At 41.0% G+C, this 18,429-nt stretch overlaps 1 long non-coding RNA gene across 1 annotated transcript in view; it reads right to left on the reverse strand.

Moving 5' to 3' along the window:
- Positions 1 to 235: 235 nt before the first annotated feature.
- Positions 236 to 18,429, reverse strand: part of LOC138178956 (uncharacterized) — a 197,541-nt gene continuing 179,347 nt past the window's right edge. Inside the window, exon 2 of the long non-coding RNA XR_011172870.1 lies at positions 236 to 423. This is a non-coding gene — a long non-coding RNA (uncharacterized LOC138178956). The remainder of the gene's footprint in view (positions 424 to 18,429) is intronic.

Genomic DNA, 18,429 nt, shown 5'->3' on the forward strand with positions numbered 1-18,429 from the left:
TCGTGTCTCGATCTATCCTATCTTGAAATACAGTGCCGTACTCGTATCATTCCCCGTTCATTATCGCCAGTCTGAGATCTCTAACGCGGTCTATGTAGTCCAAAATATCTTCTCTCGGTCGTTGGAATACTGTAGCTAATTCCCCTTTATATTCATTAAATGTTTTTCCCGGACTGAACATATCTTTTAATTTATTCCCAAAGTGGTTTAAACTTATCAGTTCTGAGTCTTCCACGGCGAGAAACGCGTGTCCGCGAAGCTTACTCATTAATAATTTTACTAACTGAGGTTCTTGATGCCTAGGAACCATGTTTCGTGCGCACTCACATGCTCTTAAAAATCGAAATACCGACGGTCGATGTCCGTGGAACACTGGTACTGTCTTGATTGCATCTTTTAACTTAATTGGTTGGGGATTATCTTCTGTCGGTATTGTCGCTTGGGGAGTTATCGGCGGTGATACGGGTGACTCGGGTTCCTTTTTTGTTTTGAGTTCGTACATGCCGTTTTGTAATTCAACGAGTTTCGTACTCATGTCGCGAAAATTCGCATCCCATGCTTTAAGTTTTCCCGATAACGTCAAGACCATTTCTTCGTCCAATGATTCGTTAACCGTAACAACTTTAATCCTCTGTGGAGAGTATTGTTGAGAAATGTTAAGTTGGTATGATCGCTGGTTACTACAGACTAAGTTGGTACGACTTCTAACGACGCTTTTTTGTCTTAGAAGTCGACCACGTTGTTCTATTGACTTGAAGACTCCTGTGTGGTAAGACGTGTTATAAGACTGAACTGTTAGACTAAATATATTGGATAAAACGAATCTGAGTGAATCGTTATTTTATAAACCCAAAACCTTATTAAATAACAGGTTATGGGCCCAGGGCAGTAAACTGCGGGGAAAAAGGTTATTATTTTTGAGTTTTTTTTGTGTTTTACGAGATAATCCGAGAAGAGACCACGCCATGGCCGATCACGACAGACTAAGTGATGTGGACAGCGATATGATGCCAGTCTTAAAAAGTGACAATTACGAGTATTGGAAGACAATGACGGAAGCCTCGCTGGTTTTCCTGGGTTGCTGGGAGGCAATAGAACCAGGATTTACAGCAACGCAAAAGCTGGACCCAGAATGCATGAGGAAGGACAGCATGGCACGTGCGTATCTTTTCCGACATGTTCGCCCCGAATTTATCGGAGATATTAAGTCTTTGAAGACAGCGAGGGATTGCTGGAAGGCGCTGGAGGATGTCCATGGGAGGTCCACGTCGATGGACACTGTCCTATACATACGGGAACTGGGTACTATGGAAAAGACCCCCGGTATGAAGATCGGAAAATACTGCGGTAAGATACACGATCTATGTGAAAAGATTTCCAACGCAGGTCTAAGAATCGATGATCACGTGATGGCGTGCTTCATCTTAGCCGGCCTCGTGTCGGACCCAAACTACGCGACATACCTGAGGACGGTAAGGCTCGATAAGAATCTAACATCGAGGGCCGTGAAGTCCGATCTCCTACTTGAGGAAAGGAGAATGGAAGCGGCTATGGGTCCATCCGAAAGGAATAGTGCAATGGCGGCTTGCAGACAATCGCAGACCAAGCCCCAACAAGGTCAAGATGGCGCTAAGAAGAAGCAGAAAAACCCAAAAGATAAAAAATGCTACAAATGTGGAAAACGAGGCCACATATCGTACAACTGCCAAGAGGGAAAGGAAGACAAGGAAGGGAAAGACCCAGAAAACAAGGTGGAAGATAAACCGAGATCCAAGGGACTTATCTCCACACTGGCTTTATCATCTATCAACCACGTGGAAAGGGATAGGATCAGCTATCTCGACTCGGGAGCCTCAAACCATATGACTCCGGATAGATATCGGTTCGTGGACTTCGTGCCTGCGGTCGGACAGATTCGGATTGGTAAGGGGCACCTGGAAGTCAAAGGAAAAGGCACGATCGTTGTGAAGATGACCAAGGCTTGCGGCGGGTGGAGTCTATCCTTGTCGAACGCCCTGTGGGTACCCGATTTAGATGTAAATCTAATATCGATCAGGCAATTGGCAGTGAAAGGCGTCACTACTGTATGTACGAAGGATGAGGCCGTCGGCACACATGATGATGGGGACATGGTATTCAACTCAAAGGTAGGAGACAACGTGTACTACCTAGAGACAATACCACCTGAGAGGCATGCGGCAAATGTCTCCATGGGGAACGATCAAGAAGAACCTGGAAATGACAATGACCACGCCGAGATTATTGAAGCTAAGGCGTACAAAGGTATCGTATCATGGCATGAGAGGTTAGGTCATCTACATGGGAATGCGATGAGAAAAATCCCTGTAAGGAGCGTGAAGGAGGATTCTAGGATGCACGAGGAACCATGCGGGGTCTGCGTGAAAGGGAAAATGACAAAAGTACCTTTTCCGAAGACCGCCCACCACATGTGTCGGCGTCCTTTAGAAATAATTCACAGTGATATTAGTGGCAGAACACAATGCAAATCGCTGGGCGGAGGAAATTATTTCGTGACGTTCATAGATGATTTTTCCCGTTTCACGCACGTCAGGATCATCAGTAAGAAGAATGAAGTACTCAAGTGTTTCAAGGAGTACCAGGCGGAGGTGGAGGCCTTACATCAATATAAGATAAGTGCACTTCAAACAGACAACGGGGGTGAGTACACTGGAGAAACCTTCGAGAACTACCTAAAGGAGAAAGGTATCTTACACAGGAAAACTGTCCCTAGAAACCCTGAACAAAATGGGGTCTCCGAACGAGCGAACAGAACTCTGGTCGAGATGTCCAGATGTTTACTCATCCAATCTGGACTCCCTGACTATCTGTGGGGGGAGGCTGTGAACACGGCATGCCACATAAGGAACCTATGCCCATCCGCTGCCATCGGAGACAAGATTCCACTGGAATTATGGAGGGGTAAGAGATGTGACCTCCAAGGGGAGATAAACAGACTGCGAGTGTTTGGATGCAGAGTCTGGTATCTAAAGAGCCCAAGCGGAGGAAAATTCGAGAGCAGAGCGGATGAGGGGATATTTGTGGGATATGACAGACAGGTCAAGGGTTATAGGATTTACCTACCGAAGAACCAAAGGGTAATAATATCCTGTCATGTCAGATTCGAAGAGAACACGTTCCCCTACAAGAGCGCTAAGGTGGAAACGAACCATATAAAGGATAAGTCCTCGGAATGGATATGGGATGTAGAAACCTTTGAACATAGGGGAGAAGCCGGTCAAGCTGACGTCGAGACACAGAGTGACGGAGAAAACGACGAAGGGGAAACCGACTACTTTATGGATAGTTTAACGTGTGAGGACGATCCAGTGGATACTGTGAGTGTACCATTTGTGCCTAGGAGGTCGGCAAGGCTACACAAGCCAAGAACATGTGATTGTTGTGCTCGCACTGCGATTGTTTGTAAATCTCAGAACATGTGTGTACCTGTGAATGTGCATGAAGCCCTGAGAGGGCCAGACGCCCAAAAGTGGACTGATGCAATAAAAAAGGAACTAGACAATCTAAAAAGTAAGGATGTGTGGGACATCGTGCAAAGACCCTTAGATAAAAACGTTATAGACTGTAAGTGGGTGCTTGCGATAAAGAGAGACCCTGATAGATATAAGGCTAGGTTAGTAGCTCGGGGATTCTGGCAGAGGCCTGGAGTAGATTATTCAGAAACCTTTAGTCCGATAGTAAAACGCAGAACTCTAAGAATTCTGCTTGCTCTATGTGCGGAGAATGAGTGGGTTTACGAGCACATCGATGTGGAATGTGCATATCTCAACAGCCCTCTGGATGAGGATATATACATGGAGCAACCAGAACTCTTTAGAGTTCCAGGCAAGGACAGAACTAAATTTGTGTGTAAGCTCAAAAGGAGCCTGTATGGACTAAAACAAGCTGGAAGAATGTGGTTTAGGCACATCAATAGCATTTTAAGGGGTATGAGTCTGAGCCCATGCGTGAGTGACCCATGTGTGTATGTGGATGCGTCAAAAAGGTTGATTGTAGCTGTGTATGTGGACGACATCCTTGTGTTTGGGACGAATGAGCGGATTGAGATATTCAAAACTAGGTTTAAGGACAAACTAGATGTTAGGATGCTAGGTGTAGACACTCAATTTCTGTCCATCCACCTGAGTAAGCCAAACAGCACCACGGTAGTATTCGATCAATCTGTACAGATAGGTCAAATACTGGATCTGTTTGACATTACTCACGAGGCTGGGGTGGTGGGAGTGTCGACACCGCTAGCTAGGGAATGTGAGGCTGGTTTTGATATTGAACGCGATGAGCCTTTCGACAGCAAATTGTATGAACAAGCTGTGGGGCACATTATGTATGTCGCTACTGTAAGTCGTCCTGATGTTGCGTGTGCAATAGGAAAATTGAGCCAAAGATGCGCGAACCCGACTGTATCCGACTGGAAAGCAGTGAAGCGGGTATTCAGGTATTTATTAAAGACCAAAGACTTAACGTTAGTATATCAGAGGACCGGGCAACCTCTGAAAGTATTTTGCGACTCGGATTTTGCGGGTTGTACGGTAGACAGGAAATCCAGGAGCGGATATGTGTTCATACTCGCTGGCGCGGCGATATCCTGGCTATCCAAAAAACAACCGATTATAGCTCAGTCGACGTGCGAGGCGGAATTCGTGGCAATGCAGGAAGCAGCAAGGGAGACAGTGTGGATTTCTTTACTGTTAAAAGAATTGGGTCAACTGTCGTATTGCCCTCGTCCCTGTAGAATATTCTGCGATAATATCGGAGCTATTTCATGGTCGAGAGACGAAATAGTTGCCGAGAGTTCTAAGCATGTCCAAGTGCGATACTTTTACGTTAAGAACTGCGTATCGAGGGGGATACTAGAATATATTTATGTACCTAGTCCGGAGAATGTCGCTGACACTCTCACCAAAGGGTTAAATAGGATTAAGACTCAGCAATTTACCAAAGCTATGGGGCTTGTAGAAACTAGCGATCAAAGGGGAGTGTTGAGAAATGTTAAGTTGGTATGATCGCTGGTTACTACAGACTAAGTTGGTACGACTTCTAACGACGCTCTTTTGTCTTAGAAGTCGACCACGTTGTTCTATTGACTTGAAGACTCCTGTGTGGTAAGACGTGTTATAAGACTGAACTGTTAGACTAAATATATTGGATAATACGAATCTGAGTGAATCGTTATTTTATAAACCCAAAACCTTATTAAATAACAGTTTCGACGGTTAAACAGCTATGCATTGCATTCTGCACTTAAAAAGGAGTGAAATGAGAGCTAAAACGTCGAAATATCTTAAACGGGAAGGAAATGACGGCCACTTTTCGCCAAAATCGACGGAATCAAAGCGATTTGCGAGCTGTTGTGATTGTTTCGACGGTTAAACGGTTGTGTATTGCTTTCTGCACGTAGAATGTTGTGAAAAGGGCGCTTAAACGTCGAAATATCTCAAACGGGAATGAAATGACGGCTAGTGTTCGTCAAAATCGACGAAATCAAAGAGATTTGCGAGCTGTTGGGATTGTTCCGACGGTTAAACAGTAATGCATTGCATTCTGCACGTAAAATGGAGTGAAATGAGACCAAAAACGTCAAAATATCTCAAACGGGAAGGAAATGACGGTTAGTTATCGTCAAAATCGACGAAATCAATGCGATTTGCGAGCTGTTGGGATTGTTCCGACGGTTAGACGGGTGTGCTTTGCATTCTGCACGTAAAATGGAGTGAAAAGAGCGCTTAAATGCCGAAATATCTGAAATTGGAAGGAAATGACGGCTAGTGTTCGTCAAAATCGACGAAATCAAAGCGATTTGCCAGCTGTTAGGATTGTTTCGACGGTTAGACGGTTGTGCATTGCATTCTGCACGTAAAATGGAGTGAAAAGAACTCATAAACGTCGAAATATCTCAAAAGGGAAGAAAATGACGGCTAGTTTTCGTAAAAATCGACGAAATCAAAGCGATTTGCGAGCTGGTGGGCTTGTTTCGACGGTTAAGCGCTTGTGCGTTGCATTCTGCACGTAAAATTGCGTGAAATGAGAGCTTAAACGTCGAAATATCTCAAACGGGAAGGAAATGACGGCTAGTTTTCGTCAAAATCGACGAAATCAAAGCGATTTGCGAGCTGTTCTGCTTGTTTCGACGTTTAAGCTGTTGTGCACTGCATCCTGCACGTAAAATGGAGTGAAAAGAGAGATAAAACGTCTAAATATCTCAAATAGGAGAGAAATGACGGCTAGTTTTCGTCAAAATCGACGAAATCAAAGCGATTTGCGAGCTTTTGGGCTTGTTTCGACGTTTAAACGTTCGTGCATTCCATTCTGCACGTAAAATTGCGTGAGATGAGCGTTTAAACTTCGAAATATCTCAAACGGGAAGGAAATGACGGCTAGTTTTCGTCAAAGTCGACGAAATCAAAGCGATTTGCGAGCTGTTGGGCTTGTTTCGACGTTTACGCTGTTGTGCATTGCATGCTGCACGTAAAATTGCGTGAAATGAGAGCTTAAACGTCGAAATATCTCAAACGGGAAGGAAATGACGGCTAGTTTTCGTCAAAATCGACGTAATCAAAGCGATTCGAGAGTTGTTCTGCTTGTTTCGACGTTTAAGCTGCTGTGCATTGCATTCTGCACGCAAAATGGCGTGAAATGAGAGCTTAAACTTCGAAATATCTCAAACGGGAAGGATATGACGGCTAGTTTTCGTCAAAATCGACGAAATCAATGCGATTCGCGAGCTGTTAGCATTGTTTCGACGGTTAAACAGCTATGCATTGCATTCTGCTCTTAAAAAGGAGTGAAATGAGAGCTAAAACGTCGAAATATCTTAAACGGGAAGGAAATGACGGTTAGATTTCGTCAAAATCGACGAAATCAAAGCGATTTGCCAGCTGTTAGGATTGTTTCGACGGTTAGACGGTTGTGCATTGCATTCTGCACGTAGAATGGAGTGAAAAGAGCGCTTAAACGTCGAAATATCTCAAACGGGAATGAAATGACGGCTAGTTTTCGTCAAAATCGACGAAATCAAAGCGATTTGCGAGCTGGTGGGCTTGTTTCGACGGTTAAGCGCTTGTGCGTTGCATTCTGCACGTAAAATTGCGTGAAATGAGAGCTTAAACGTCGAAATATCTCAAACGGGAAGGAAATGACGGCTAGTTTTCGTCAAAATCGACGAAATCAAAGCGATTTGCGAGCTGTTCTGCTTGTTTCGACGTTTAAGCTGTTGTGCACTGCATCCTGCACGTAAAATGGAGTGAAAAGAGAGATAAAACGTCTAAATATCTCAAATAGGAGAGAAATGACGGCTAGTTTTCGTCAAAATCGACGAAATCAAAGCGATTTGCGAGCTTTTGGGCTTGTTTCGACGTTTAAACGTTCGTGCATTCCATTCTGCACGTAAAATTGCGTGAGATGAGCGTTTAAACTTCGAAATATCTCAAACGGGAAGGAAATGACGGCTAGTTTTCGTCAAAGTCGACGAAATCAAAGCGATTTGCGAGCTGTTGGGCTTGTTTCGACGTTTACGCTGTTGTGCATTGCATGCTGCACGTAAAATTGCGTGAAATGAGAGCTTAAACGTCGAAATATCTCAAACGGGAAGGAAATGACGGCTAGTTTTCGTCAAAATCGACGTAATCAAAGCGATTCGAGAGTTGTTCTGCTTGTTTCGACGTTTAAGCTGCTGTGCATTGCATTCTGCACGCAAAATGGCGTGAAATGAGAGCTTAAACTTCGAAATATCTCAAACGGGAAGGAAATGACGGCTAGTTTTCGTCAAAATCGACGAAATCAATGCGATTCGCGAGCTGTTAGCATTGTTTCGACGGTTAAACAGCTATGCATTGCATTCTGCTCTTAAAAAGGAGTGAAATGAGAGCTAAAACGTCGAAATATCTTAAACGGGAAGGAAATGACGGTTAGATTTCGTCAAAATCGACGAAATCAAAGCGATTTGCCAGCTGTTAGGATTGTTTCGACGGTTAGACGGTTGTGCATTGCATTCTGCACGTAGAATGGAGTGAAAAGAGCGCTTAAACGTCGAAATATCTCAAACGGGAATGAAATGACGGCTAGTTTTCGTCAAAATCGACGAAATCAAAGCGATTTGCGAGCTGTTGGGCTTGTTTCGACGGTTAAGCGCTTGTGCTTTGCATTCTGCACGTAAAATGGAGTGAAATGAGAGCTAAGACGTCGAAATATCTCAAACGGGAAGGAAATGACGGCTAGTGTTCGTCAAAATCGACGAAATCAATGCAATTTGGAGCTGTTGGGCTTGTTTCGACGGTTAGACGGGTGTCACGTCCCGCGCTCCGCACGTGCCGTAACGAAGATACAAAACTACTATACGTAAATCAGCGCGAGTAAAATTTGAATACACCAAGGAACACACGCTACTACAAAACAAAATAAAAGATTAACGAACGAGGGCGACAAATAAATCCAACTAGTATAAAATTAAAGTAAATAAAATCTACTAATAAATTGAATGAGTCGCGAACCGAACAAATAAACCAGGAAATAAGAATAACTACAAAAGGAAAATAATTGAAACACCAGGAATAAATGTGTATATAAATATATTTTATTCAATCAACGCAGCAACAACTTGGAGAGTTACATATAAATATAAACATATATGCCAAACACGTAATAACCCAGAAAATATTAGGAACAATACTTCCAATACTATGCAACAAATCCAACATTACCAAACTATAAATATATGAGTATATAAAATCAAAGAACTTATAGTCTAACGAATACATAAAACATACAATATTGTATTATTAAAGAAATAAAGGTTATGTTACGTCGCCTAAAACATCTGCGCTGCAGCTCTCGCGACCGGGCAGCCGATGGCCTGCGTAACGTCATTTCGACCCTCAATAAACCTGAGGACCAACCATAACTTTCTCTTTCATTGTGTGCACATGTATCTTCATTCAATCCGTCGTCCTGAAAGCTTTCTTAAGGCTAAAAATATTTGCGACGCACATCTGGTTTTTAGAGAGGTCCTTGGGTTTATTAGGCGCAATTAAAAACACGGAGAAAGCGGGTACGCGCCCATTAGGAAAAATCGAACATCTGTCTAATAGAACAGGCTGGGTTTTCCCATGCACAAGGTCACTCACGAGCCACGTTGGTCGGAGGCTTCCTACTCCTCACTTCTCCTACGACCATAGGAGAGTCAAGTCGAATACTTCTCCTACGACTTTAGGAGAGTCAAGTCGAATACTTCTACGACTCTAGGAGAGTCAAGTCGCCTTATTTCGTCAACATCGCTAGGTCAAGTCAACTTACTTCTTCTATATACTACAACGTCGAAGTCTAGCATCAAAATCTAGTGTCTATCAAGTATCCTCTAGTGCTACGTCCACTAATATACAAAATTCGACGGTACGAGCCTAGCTCTACTATTCATATCTATCTCATATTCGTGCGACAAGCTGTAATCGACGATTTGTATCTACTCAACAGTGTAGTCTAAGTGTTGGAAATACATATTTTATAATTCTGTGAATCACGGTGTTATATAAACTTAATCACCCCTATTATCTTAACGGAAATCAGGGGATCGATCAACTCGTGGTGTCGATTAGTATAATCGTAACGGGAATTTACGACTCCCGTTGACGTCTCTCCTCGCGATTGCGTCTCCCCGCGATTGGTCGAAATAACAGGTTACATTGTCAAAAATATATATATGTGTACGCACTCTACATTATTAAATTAAAATTATTAATTTAAGATACATACTTAAAACTAGACAACATTCGGGTAAAATAATTATAAAATGAGAACTACATTACGTAACATGCATGTCTATATATATAAATATATAAATATATAATCTACACTCTAAACCAAACTACTACTAATAATCTAAACGAATATAAAAGAAATAGAACACACAACGCAACACTAGGGACTAAGTAACAACCTATCGACAGGCTAAAACGTTCAAAATAATTGACACCGCAACGACTTGAAGAATTGCAAACACAAATATGTGGAAAACATATTAAACACACGATAATCTATAAATAAAACTTTAATGCTATGTTGTCACAATACAAGATATATATGTATATATGAAATCAAAACATAACCTCAAACGCGTAACATTATATTACTAAAGAATCTAAATGAAAATCACACTATTAGAAATATATACATATACACGTGTACGTGTGTGTGTTCTATCTTATAAAATGAAGTTAATATAAAATAAATAATTAACATTTCACTTCGTATGAAACTACACCACTACAAGAAACATGTATATGCATATATATATATATATATATGTCGGGGAGAGATTGGAATTTTGGGCGCGTGGCAATTCTTCACGTGAGTTATCCATTGTTTAACACAACTAAGATTATATTTTCACTTATACACAAGTCTGTTACAAAGATTAACAAATAATAAGTCTAGAGAATAATAAACTTAACAAATAATGAAGTTAGCGAGAAATATATTGAACGAATAATAAATTAAACAAATAATAAAGTTAGTGGATAATAAGTTGAACGGTTAGTAAGTCTAACAGATAATAAAGCTAATGAATAATACGTTTAACGGATAGTAAGTGCAATGAATAATATGGTTTACAAACAATAAGTTAATAATCGTTATAAACAATAATTTGAGTTCAAACGAATCCACGATCAACGGGATGACTCCTTACTAAGCGCAGACTGATCTTAAGCACTGAAACACGACGTGTCACTCTCTAAAGCAGTCACAAGACGAATGCCAGTCTCGTGGAGATTTTTCTCCCTGTACGATTGCATTTTGTTTTCTATACCCGTTTGGAAGCATCGAGAAGGTTCCAAACGCCGTTGCTAGGCACACTCGTTGGAAGCATCGAGAAAGTTCCAAACGCCGTTGCTAGGCAGTTTCTGCCTGGAGTTTTGATTACTAATACAATGTATGTCCCATTGCATCGGCACCTCCGAGGCAACATCACACGTGGCTAGGCCCGCTCTCGAGGTCGCATGCCGCCACAACCACATTTCTCGGAGAACACATACAACCACTCCAGACCTCCGTTAGATAAAACATCCATCCCGTGACCGTGGCTACGTTCGGCGACCAATTGTCGCCTCGAACCCAATCTTGATATCACAAATCTCTAACAATTACAGCTATGATAAAATCCAGGCTAGACTACTAGAAGATGTTCCCAAAATTTCCAAGGAACGGCTTCGGCTTTCCTTTCATCTCCGACATATATATATATATTTTACATACAACCAAAATAAAAGAAAACCAAAATTGTTAAACGGCGAAACTACAAATACAGAGCAACTATACTAAATCAAAATCAGGACAAGGAGCTCCAGGATAAAGCTCGCTAAACTTACACATACACCAATAACGTACGACAGGGGAAATTCCCCTTTCTCCAGAAGCATGATGGCGAAGATGTGCCTCCAGAACTACTTCAGGGATTTCATCAGGGAAGCGCACCTTCGCGCAACGGTCAGTATCAACAACTTCGAATAGAGGAAAATCCCACTCGAGTATGACGGTTTCCGCATCAAAGAAGCTTTCGTCAACAACAGCAGAATTGTCAGAACTCGATTCCAAGGAATCAGCACTGATGTCACGCAACTCCTCCAACAACTTTGGTTCTCGTACTTGGTCACAATACCTCATACGTTTGCTGGGTCCTCCCGAATCACTCATGGATTCTTCGCTATCCCTCTTCCTCTTCCGCTAGAATAATACAATAGAGCTTAATGGAACAAAACGGGATAAATTAAGCGGACTAAAACAAGACAAAATACGCACTCGAGAAGCCTGCATAAGAACCTCTGATAAAATTGCCTCCGCAACCATCGTCCAAACGTCAAAGTCCAAATCACCGAAATCTACGTTTATGAAGATAGCAAAAATCGAAAATCAAATTAAATCCCAAAAGCAACCATAACATGGAAATATTCATCAAAACCAAACTTACGCAAGATAAACCAAAAGAAATCCTTACTGCGGGAGAGTGGCGGATCGCGCGTGTTGCCGGGGCAAGTGTCGATATAATAATGAGACTCTAGCCACCAGCCCTTCCACGCGCCGAAGAACAAAAATTATTCCCACAGTACTAACATAAAAATTCTCAAGAAAAAGACTAGACCAGCATGGAAGGCTCCAAGCCTCCTAGACGCTACCTCAGCAGAAAATAGAACCGATGGGAACTAAGTCGAAATACGGATTTTTGCATTCTCTCACGTACCCGCGATGGGAATCTGGAAGTTAAAAGACAAGATAACGAAGCAAAGGAGACATCAACGATTACAGAATTTGCATTCTCTCACGTACGAGTTCAGGAACCCCAAACTGCAGCATCCCGATTCCCACGGAAGCGAACCACCAGTTGACCGCCACCCCGTGGGGGATGTTATTATAAATAAGCGCAGGAACATAGAAGATTTTCAATATATTGTCGTCTATCGCGCATTGCACCTCGACGGTCTCTTATTAATTGCTCAGTTTAAGTCACAATTAAATTAGAAATCTTTCTAAGTGTTCATTTCATTGGCGAGATTTAAAAACATCCTTATAAATAAATATATTTATACCCGCGACGTTAATCCGAATAAATAAGCCGCAAGCTTATTCAGAGTGTATTTCTAATCAAAAATAAATAAACTAAAGTTCTAATAATAATTATACCTGAGTCGAATAATTAAACCAAATAAAAAAAAAAATTCACCGACGACTATTACGAGCCGATGGCCCCTGACGGAACAAGGTAAGAGTCTCAATTTTATAAAATTTTCTTCTTCTCTAGTAATTTCGCCACATCCAGGAACCGAATCCGATTTACTTATCATCAATTAATACATTCAATTTCGTTTCAATTTTGAGAATAAACAAGGGGTCATTCGCTGCGTAGGCTTGCGAAAACGGTGTCTTCAATTACTGAAACACTCATTGATCTTCGCATTCCTCCTCCCACTGTTGGCAAAACATTGCCCGTCTTTGGGCAAGGCTTGCGAAATCACACGAGTCTTACGCAGAGAAGACTATCAAATTAGACCTAATTAACCGATATTTTCATTCTTGCCATCGTTGTATACGATTATAAAATAGAATAATTCCCTTCTGAATCTTAACCAAAGGATCATTCGCTGTGTTGGGTTGTGGATAACGGTGTTTCGACTATCGAAACATCTATTGATCTTCGCACTCCTCCTCCCACTGTTGGCAAAATACTGCCCATCTTTGGGCAAGGTTTGCGAAATCACACGAACCCCACACAGAGAGGATCATTGAAATCATTTTCTCGTGAACACTCAATTCGGAAGGCAAGAAAATCGAAACGGTAAAAAAAAAAAAAAAAAAAAATCACCCTAACAAATGAACTAAAGTCCAGTTCAACGATAGATCCATTGGCGAAATTAAGAGAGGAGGAGAAGGAAACGTAAAGATAAAATTTGCATCAAACGAAGAAAATTCAAAATCTTAACCAATCCATTAACGCGAACACTCTTGTTTTACCGTCCCTAAAACGCTATATATATATATATATATATATATATATATATATGTCGGAGAGGAAAGAACACCGGAGCCTCTGGAATGCTGGATAATCCCGCAACATTGTAACCTAGAGCCTACTATAGCTGTAATTAAACAATTGTAGTTATTCAACCTAATTGTAATTGTCCGAGATTTGTGATAGTGAGCTTGGGCTCGAGGCGACAGTCGGTCGCCAACGTGCCCGCGGTCAAGGGATGAACGTTTTGCCTAACAAAGGTATGAAGTAATTCTATAGCTCTCCTTAAAAGAAATATCTCTGGCGACACACGACAGTAAACATTCCAACGGTCTCTGTCCCGTGGCCACACGCAGTTCCTATTCTTCGAGAAAGATGATTGCCAGATGTCGATGTCTCTCCACAGTACGTGACCAGCTAGCCCGAGGGCCGTTATAAACACTAATATCTAGTTACCTAAAGTCCTTCGAACAGATAAACAGTCTTTGTCCCAACTACGGGAAGATAGGGGAGATCTATTTCTTTCAACGAACGGCGTCTCCCACTAGCAACTTTCCCTCGAGGGCGGCTAGCATCTTTTTCTAACCACCGATATGGAGATTGACCAATTAGCAGCAACGCCAATTTCCCTCACCTTCTAAACGAAGGCTATCCTCGACGAATCCAAGAATCTCGTGTCCTTAGACACACCCCATCATAGTTTTCCTCTGCAGCATAATCGCGAAGGAAAGACATTCTCTGGTGAGGTCGTATTAGCGAGTTACGTAACGTCTGCACGCTCGGTGGATATTCCACGTTTTAACAAAGAGTCCGACTTAGATTTTGTGAGCATGTTCATCCACCATCCCGTCGACCGCGGATTCGTTATTGAGCCTAGGATCATTGTCATTAGTTTCTCGAGTATCTAATTACCACGGTTCCTTGTCCAATCCTATAATAATCGTATCTGCACTAGTCAATGTCTTCTCTATTGCTTATCGACAATGCGTAAACCAAACGACGATTCGTTTCACGCCCCTAATCCTAATTGCAATGTAAACCCGACATATATATATATATATATATATATATATATATATATATATATATATATATAACAACTTGAATAATTCCATATTCAAATTTAAATAAATTCGATACAACGAAATTGAACCGAACTCTCAAATAATTCCTACATACAGATATATACATACACACACACACACACACACACACACATATATATATATATATATATATATATATATATATATATATATAATTTTAAATAATTCTATACTGAAGTTCAGATAAATTCCGTGCGACCAAATCGAATACTTATTTTTATTCAACTTTAATCCTCTCCCGTGCCAATATCCCTGCACATAGCAGGTTAGCCGAAAACGTGGAAATTATTCATCAGTAGCCTAACACTAGTCAACGCTATCCATAAGTAACTAATTTATCAATAGATTATTTCGAAAATAAGTATAAAGAAAATTTTCTATTCGAAACAGTCCTCAGACTGTTTCTGGTGGCAGCAACTACCGTGTGAGAAATATTTCTTATACAGTCAATTAAATTTAAATCTTTCCCTTCAGATTAAATTAAAATCAAAAGTTTGAATTGACTTTAAACGAGTACGTAACAATAAACTTTCAACTTAGAAATTGATTTTAATCGAAAACCTTGATTCAATATCTTAAATATAATTATATCGTGTAAATTTTCCCCTCCTGACGAAACTCAACTAAATCGAACTAAATTGAATTAAATTAAATTAAAACAAAACAAAATAAATTAAAACAAACACAAAAAACTAATTAAAATTAAAACAATAAAAAAAAAAAAATCTTGCGAATTCAACGGTTTAAAATCAATTCAAACAAACAGGAACGTAACATTAGAGGGTTATATTTTTGGTGGCAGCGGTGGGATACGCTCCACAGAGGATTAAAGTTGTTACATTTATCAATAAATTATATACCTAAGAAATAATGGCGACCGGACTAGAATCATTAGACGAAGACTTAGTCTTGACGTTATCGGAAAAACTTAAAGCATGGGATGCGAATTTTCGCGACATGAGTACAAAACTCGCTGAAGTACAAAATGGCGTGTATGAACTCAAATCAAAAAGGGAACCTGAATCACCCGTATCGCCGCCGGGAACCCAACAAGAGACAATACAGCCAGGCGGATATGTCCAACCGATTAAACTAAAAGACGCGATCGAGTCGGTACCAGTGTTCGACGGCTATCGACCATCGGTATTTCACTTTTTAAGAGCTTGCGAGCGCGCGCGAAATATGATTCCTAGGTATCAAGAACCACAATTAGTAAAATTATTAACCAATAAACTCCGTGGACACGCGTTCCTCGCCATCGAAGATACGGAATTAAGAAGCCTAAACGATTTTGCAAATAAATTAAAGGATCTGTTCGGCCCAAAGAAATCTCTTAACGAATATAAAGGAGAATTAGGGACGATATTTCAACGACCCGGAGAAAACATATTAGATTATATGGATCGCGTTAGAAATCTTAGATTAGCAATAATGGACGGAGAAAGAGGCGACTATGGGATTATATCCCCCGACATCCAAGATACAATAGACTGGGAAACAAGAGAAGCCTTCGTTAAGGGACTCCCGAACGAGGTATATATGCGAGTAAAGCTAGCAGGATACCACACTTTAGAAGACGCGTATCGCCAAGCCGTCAAAGCAACACACGAATTAAAACAAATAAACGATAGAACGCGACCCCAACGACCGACACCTCCGAACAATTACAAACGCGAAAACGTACGTCCTTTGAACACTAACAACAATGTCAGGAATAACCGCCAAGATCGAAGATCAGTACCTCCATCACAGAATTACTCAAATGCTCCGAGACAAAATATTATCGCATGTAACTATTGTAAAAAACCTGGGCATTTAGTAAAAGATTGTTACAAATTTAAAGCCCGTGTAGATGCCGGAATAATCGTACCCTATGCTTCGAGACAATCGGGAAACCAAACACGTCCTTCGGGAGAATGGGGCGAGCCTCGAAGGAACGATACGCCGAATCGCCCAAGAGTGCAAGCAGCAACCAGGAGACCGGCGCCGACGGCAACGAACAGAACAAGGGTAGCCGCCCCCGCAAGATCGACTCCACCACCTATAATGAGGAACAGAGCAAACGCAAAGCCGACCGAGAGGACGAACGAACAAGTATTAAATACTGTGGGAGAGACATCCCACAACCAAACGAGGTCACAAACAGAAAATTCAGAATCTCAAGTCAAGAAGGAAAAGGTGAAGCACAAGCAACCGGCGAAGGAGGATCACCAGGAGTTAAATTCGGATTCGGAAGGCGACCTCTCCGAATTATTTCAATAAAATTTAACGATTCCCCAACGACACCAACTGCGCGAATAGTTTCCCCAGAACTAAAAACTAAGACGAGTTTATTATTAGACTCTGGATCGGAGATTAATATTATCAAGAAAACTGCTTTACGCGATTCAGCCATCATCGACAATAAAGAATCAATTGAAGTGCGAGGAATTACGGCAACGAGCCTGGTCTCCCTAGGGCAGACGGTAATACAGGTTGCGAGCCATCCGGTTATTTTTCATGTAGTCGATGATTCATTGCTAATCGATCAAGACGGAATCCTGGGATCCGAATTTTTTGCAGGATGTAAAGCTCGTTTAGACTATGAGGGAAAACATATCAAATGGGGAAATATTTATATTCCCTTTGATACTAAAGAAAAGATAATTATACCGAAGCGAAGCTCAGTAACGTGTTCAGTAAATATCGCAAATCCAGAGATGAAAGAAGGATTTATTCCCAGAATCGAGCCAATCAAGGGAATCTATTTTGGTAATGCAGTTGTGAGGAATTATAGAGGAAAATGTTACATAAGGATAATAAATACTACCTCGAGGAATTACGAATTCACAACACCAACAATGGTAATTAAAGAATTTGAAAACCCCTCCCCGCTTCCTAGGACAGCGTGTAATACAGTTTTAAAATCGAAGGAAAGTAGATACGATCAAATAATTGAGTTACTACGGCTCGAACACTTAAACGAAGAAGAAAAGGAAAACGTTCAAAGGTTGATTCGTAATAATCAAGATAGATTTCATATTCCAGGAGATGCACTGGAAGCAACTGGAGTTTTGGAACATAAAATAATTACAACAGATAATATACCAATTAATACTAAACAATATCGATATCCACCAGTACATCGAGAAGAGATAAATCGACAAATTCAGGAATTACTAGATACGGACGTAGTGGAACCATCAATATCTCCATATAATTCCCCGTTATGGATAGTACCCAAAAAATCCGATTCGCAAGGAAACAAACGCTGGAGACTAGTTATTGATTATAGAAAATTAAACGATAAAACGATCGGCGATGCTTTCCCACTACCCAACATTACAGAAATATTGGATCAATTAGGAAGTGCGAAATATTTTTCCACGTTTGACTTAGCATCGGGCTTTCACCAGATCCGTATGTCACAAGAAGACGCCCACAAAACTGCATTTTCGACACCATACGGACATTTTCAATTCAAAAGAATGCCTTTTGGACTAAAGAATGCCCCAGCGACATTTCAACGTTTGATGAACTCAGTGTTATCCGGTCTACAAGGAATAGAACTATTCGTCTATCTGGATGATATAGTGATCTATTCTAGGTCCCTTCAAGAACATGAAATTAAATTTAATAAGTTAATGGAAAGACTGAGGGCAGCTAAATTACGATTACAGCCTGATAAGTGCGAATTTTTACGACACGAAGTGAATTATTTAGGACATATAATTAGTGAAGATGGAGTAAAACCCGATCCGAAGAAAATCGAAGCCGTATCAAAATTTCCACGACCCAAAAAGGTGAAAAATA

Source organism: Bombus flavifrons, chromosome 4, assembly GCF_040668555.2.
Source record: "Bombus flavifrons isolate JBK064 chromosome 4, iyBomFlav1_principal, whole genome shotgun sequence".
Taxonomy (NCBI): domain Eukaryota; kingdom Metazoa; phylum Arthropoda; class Insecta; order Hymenoptera; family Apidae; genus Bombus; species Bombus flavifrons.